At 40.6% G+C, this 6,169-nt stretch overlaps 1 pseudogene across 1 annotated transcript; it reads left to right on the top strand.

The window, feature by feature from the left end:
- The first annotated feature begins 1,121 nt into the window (after positions 1-1,121).
- LOC115899053 lies at positions 1,122-2,570 on the top strand (annotated as a pseudogene). The gene has a single exon (XR_004058655.1). The product of XR_004058655.1 is annotated as a keratin, type I cytoskeletal 18 pseudogene (transcript).
- The last annotated feature ends 3,599 nt before the right edge of the window (positions 2,571-6,169 follow it).

Raw genomic sequence — 6,169 nt, 5'->3', positions numbered from 1 at the left:
CATCCATAGGAAAAGGGGGAGAACACTATATCAAGGGAACGCCCTGTGGGACAAAAGAATCTGAACAACAGCCTTCAACCCTAGACCTTCCCTCTGACAGAGCCTACCCAAATGAGAAGGAACCAGAAAACCAACTCTGGTAATATAAAAAAACAAGGCTCTTTAACACCCGCCACCCCCAACCCCCCCAAATCAAACTAGTTCATCAGCAGTGGATCCAAACCAAGAAGGAATCCCTGATTTACCTGAAAAATAATCCAGGAGGTCAGTTATTAAGCTAATCAGGGAGGCACAGAGAAAGGTGAAGCCCAATGTAAGGAAATCCAAAAAAAAAAAAATACAATAAATATTCAAGGAAATAGATAGCTTAAAGAATAAAACAACCAAAACTTCAGGAGACACTGGACACACTTATAGAAATACAAAATGCTCTGGAAAGTCTCAGCAATAGAATTGAACAAGTAGAAGATATAAATTCAGAGCTTGAAGACAAGGTCTTTGAATTAACCCAATCCAACAAAGACAAAGAAAAAAGAATAAGAAAATATGAACAAAGCCTCCAAGAAGTCTGGGATTCTGTTAAATGACCAAACTTAAGAATAATCGGTGTTTCTGAAGAAGAAGATAATCTAAAAGTTTGGAAAACATATTTGGGGGAATAATCAAAACTTTCCCAGCCTTGCTAGAGACCTAGACATCCAAATACAAGAAGCACAAACAGCGTCTGGGAAATTCATCACAAGATCATCACCTAGGCACATTGTCATCAGGTTATCTACAGTTAAGATGAAGGAAAGAATCTTAAGAGCTGTAAGGCATAAGCACCAGGCAACCTATAAAGGAAAACCTATCAGATTAACAGCAGATTTCTCAGCAGAAACTCTACAAGCTAGAAAGGATTGGGGCCCTATCTTCAGCTTCCTCAAATAAAACAATTATTAGCCAAGAATTTTGTATCCAGCGAAACTAAGCAACATATATGAAGGAAAGATACAGTCTTTTTCAGATAAACAAATGCTGAGATAGTTTGCCTCTTCCAAGCCACCACTACAAGAACTGGTAAGGAGCTCTAAATCTTGAAACAAATATTGGAAACACACCAAAACAGAACCTCTTTAAAGCATAAATCACACAGGACCTATAAAACAAAAACAAGTTAAAAAGCAAAAAAAAGGTCGGCAAAGCCTGAGTCCTGTCGTCTCGCCTTCCTCCCATACAGCATGAGCTTCACCACTCGCTCCACCTTCTCTACCAACTACCGGTCTCTGGGCTCTGTCCAGGCGCCCAGCTACGGCGCCCGGCCGGTCAGCAGCGCGGCCAGTGTCTATGCAGGCGCCGGGGGCTCTGGTTCCCGGATCTCCGTGTCCCGCTCCACCAGCTTCCGGGGCGGCATGGGGTCCCGGGGCCTGGCCTCAGGGATGGCTGGGGGTCTGGCAGGAATGGGAGGCATCCAGAACGAGAAGGAGACCATGCAAAGCCTGAACGACCGCCTGGCCTCTTACCTGGACAGAGTGAGGAGCCTGGAGACCGAGAACCGGAGGCTGGAGAGCAAAATCCGGGAGCACTTGGAGAAGAAGGGACCCCAGGTCAGAGACTGGAGCCATTACTTCAAGATCATCGAGGACCTGAGGGCTCAGATCTTCGCAAATACTGTGGACAATGCCCGCATCGTTCTGCAGATTGACAATGCCCGTCTTGCTGCTGATGACTTTAGAGTCAAGTATGAGACAGAGCTGGCCATGCACCAGTCTGTGGAGAATGACATCCATGGGCTCCGCAAGGTCATTGATGACACCAATGTCACTCGACTGCAGCTGGAGACAGAGATCGAGGCTCTCAAGGAGGAGCTGCTCTTCATGAAGAAGAACCACGAAGAGGAAGTAAAAGGCCTACAAGCCCAGATTGCCAGCTCTGGGTTGACCATGGAGGTAGATGCCCCCAAATCTCAGGACCTCGCCAAGATCATGGCAGACATCCGGGCCCAATATGACGAGCTGGCTCGGAAGAACCGAGAGGAGTTAGACAAGTACTGGTCTCAGCAGATTGAGGAGAGCACCACAGTGGTCACCACACAGTCCGCCGAGGTTGGAGCTGCTGAGACGACGCTCACAGAGCTGAGACGTACAGTCCAGTCCTTGGAGATCGACCTGGACTCCATGAGAAATCTGAAGGCCAGCTTGGAGAACAGCCTGAGGGAGGTGGAGGCCCGCTACGCCCTACAGATGGAGCAGCTCAATGGGATCCTGCTGCACCTGGAGTCAGAGCTGGCACAGACCCGGGCAGAGGGACAGCAACAGGCCCAGGAGTATGAGGCCCTGCTGAACATCAAGGTCAAGCTGGAAGCTGAGATTGCCACCTACCGCCGCCTGCTGGAAGATGGCGAGGAATTCAATCTTGGTGATGCCTTGGACAGCAGCAACTCCATGCAAACCATCCAAAAGACCACCACCCGCCGGATAGTGGATGGCAAAGTGGTGTCTGAGACCAACGACACCAAAGTTCTGAGGCATTAAGCCAGCAAAAGCAGGGTACCCTTTGGGGAGCAGGAGGCCAATAAAAAGTTCAGAGTTAAAAAAAAAAAAAAAAAAAAAAACCTACAGAAAAGCCAAAGCACACAGGCAATAGACAGCACAATGAATGCAACAGTACCTCACATCTCAGTACTAACATTGGAGCCTAAGTGCTCCACTAGACGGGTTGTCAAGTCTGCAAGTCAACAAAGAAACAATGAATTTAAACAAATGAACTTTATAGATATATACAGAACATTTCATCCAACAACTGCAGAATATACATTCTATTCAACAGCACATGGAACTTTCTCCAAGATAGACCATATGATAGGCCATAAACCAAGCCCCAATAAATTTGAGAAAATTGAAATTATATCAAGCACTTTCTCAGACCACAGTGGAATAAAACTGGCAATCAACTCCAAAAGGACCCTTCAAAACCATGCAAATACATGGACATTAAATAATCTGGTCCTGAATGATCCTTGGGTCAAAAACAAAGTCAAGATGGAAATTTAAAAATTATTCAAACTGAATGACAGTAATGTCACAACATATCAAAACCTCTGGGATACAGTAAAGGTGGTGCTAAGAGGAAAGTTCATAGCCCTAAAGACCTACATCAAAAAGACTGAAAGAGCATAAACTGACATTCTAAGGTCACATCTCAAGGAACTAGGGAAACAACAAACCAAACACAAACCCAGCAGAAGAAAGGAGATGACTAAGATCAGAGCAGAACTAAATGAAATGGAAACAACAATAACAAAAAAATATAAAAGAGAAATGAAACAAAAAGGTGGTTCTTTGAAAAGAGAAAATTAATAGACCCTTAGAAAGATTAACCAAGAAAAGAAGAGAGAAAATTCAAATAACCTCATTAAGAAATGAAACATGAGATATTACAACTGGCACCACTGAAAAGATCATTCAAGGCTACTATGAACACGTTTATGCAGATAAACTAGTAAACCTAGAAGAGATGGATAAATTCCTGGAAAAATACAACCCTCCTAGCTTAAATCAGGAAGAATTAGATACCCTGAACAGACCAATAACAAACTGTGAGATTGAAATGGTAATTTAAAAATTACCAACAAAAAAAGTCCAGGGTTAGATGGATTCACAGCAGAATTCTACCAGACATTGAAAGAAGAATTGGTACCAATCCTTTTGAGACTATTCCACAAGATACAGAAAGAAGGAACCCTCCCTAACTCATTCTATGAAGCCAGCATCACCCTAATATGAAAACCAGGAAAAGACATAACCAAAATAGAAAATTACAGACCAATATCCTTGATGAACATAGATGCTAAAATCCTTAACAAAATACTAGCTAAGTGAATCCAACAACATATCAAAAAGATAATCCACCAAGATCAAGTGGGTTTCATATCAGGGATATAGGGATAGCTTAACATATGGGAGTCAATAAATGTGATACACTACATAAACAGAATTAAAAGCAAAAATCACATGATCATCTCAATAGATGCAGAAGAAGCATTTGACAAAATCCAGCATCCCTTTATGATTGAAACTCTCAGCAAAATAAGCATACAAGGGATATACCTCAATGTAATAAAAGCCGTCTAGGACAGACTCGCAGCCAACATAATAATGAATGGGGAAAAGTTGAAAGATTCCCTCTGAGAACTGGAACAAGACAGTTCCAGTTCTCTCACCACTCATCTTCAGCATTGTACTGGAAGCCCTAGTCAGAGCAATCAGACAAGAGAAAGAAATAAAGGGCATCCAAATCAGTAAAAAGGAAGTCAAACTGTTACTGTTTGCTGATGATATGACTGTATACTAGAAAACCCTAAAGACTCCTCCAAAAGCTCCTAGAACTGATAAAAGAATTCAGCAAAGTTTCCAGATACAAAATTAATGTATATGAATCAGTAGCTCTTCTATACACCAACAGTGACCAAGCAGAGAATCAAATCAAGAACTCAACCCCTTTTACAATAGCTGAAAAATAAAATAAAATAAAATAAAATAAAATAAAATAAAATAAAATAAAATAACTTAGGAATATACCTAACCAAGGAGGCAAAAGACCTCTATAAGGAAAACTACAAAACACTGCTGAAAGAACTCATGGATGACACAAACAAATAGAAACACATCCCATGCTTGTGGATGGGTAGAATCAATATTGTGAAAATGACTATACTACCAAAAGCAATCTACAAATTCATTTTAATGCAATCCTCATCAAAATACCACCATCATTATTCACAGAATTAGAAAAAACAATTCTAAAATCCCTATGGAAGCAAAAAAGAACCCACATAGCCAAAGCAAGACTAAGCAAAAAGAATAAATGTGGAGGTATCACACTATTGGATTTCAAACTATACTATAAAGCCATGGTCACCAAAACAGCATGGTACTGGTATAAAAATAGACACATAGACCAATGGAACAGAATAGAGAACCCAGAAATAAGCCCAAATACTTAAGCCAACTGATCTTTGACAAGGCAAACAAAAACATAAAGTGGGGAAAGGACACCCTATTCAACAAATGGTGCTGGGATAATTGGTTAGCCACATGTAGGAGAATGAAACTGGATCCTCATCTCTCACCTTATGCAAATCTCAACTCAAGATGGATTAAGGACTTAAAACTAAGATCTGAAACTGTAAAAATTCTAGAAGAAAACATTGGAAAAACCCTTCTAGACATTGGCTTAGGCAAGGATTTCATGACCAAGAACCCAAAAGCAAATACAATAAAAGCAAAGATAAATAGTTGGGACTTAATTAAATTAAAGAGCATTTGCATTGCACAAGGAACAGTCTGCAGGGTAAACAGACAGCCCACAGAGTGGGAGAAAATCTGCCCAATCTATACATCTGACAGAGGACTAATATCCAGAATCCACAATGAACTCAAACAATCAGTAAGTAAAAAAATAATCCCATCAAAAAGTAGGCAAAGGACATGAATAGATAATTTTTAAAAGAAGATATACAAATGGCCAACAAACATGAAAAAATACTCAACGTCACTAATGATCATGGAAATGCAAATCAAAACCATGATGCGATACCACCTAACTCCTACAAGAATGGCCATAATCAAAAAATCAAAAAACAGTAGATGTTGGTGTGGATGCGATGATCAGGGAATGCTATACTGCTGGTGGGAATGTAAACTAGTACAACCACTATGAAAAACAGTGTGGAGATTCCTTAAAGACCTACAAGGAGAACTACTGTTTGATCCAGCAATCCCACTGCTGGGTTTCTACCCAGAGGAAAAGAAGTCATTTTCCGAAAAAGATACTTGCACATACATGCATGTTTACAGTGGCACAATTTACAATTGCAAAATCATGGAACCAAACCAAATGTCCATCAATCAACAAGTGGATAAAGAGAGTGTGAGATATGTATATATATGTATATATATATGTATATATGCACACAAATCACCACTAAAGAACTTACTCATGTCACCAGATACCACCTGTACCCCAATAACTTATGGAAAAATAAAATATAAACATAAGAAATAAATGAATTTATGATCATAAAAGAGTTGCAAGGTCAGATAAGTTTCTAAATACTTTCACAGAGAGCAGCTCAAAGACTCAGGCAGAAGGACCAATTCTATGAAAAGTGAACCGTGTGTTTCCTGTT

The sequence above is a fragment of the Rhinopithecus roxellana genome, chromosome 8 (genome assembly GCF_007565055.1).
Source record: "Rhinopithecus roxellana isolate Shanxi Qingling chromosome 8, ASM756505v1, whole genome shotgun sequence".
Classification (NCBI taxonomy): domain Eukaryota; kingdom Metazoa; phylum Chordata; class Mammalia; order Primates; family Cercopithecidae; genus Rhinopithecus; species Rhinopithecus roxellana.
The sequence above is the reverse complement of the archived record's forward strand: the minus strand, read 5'-3'. Positions and strand labels throughout refer to the sequence as shown.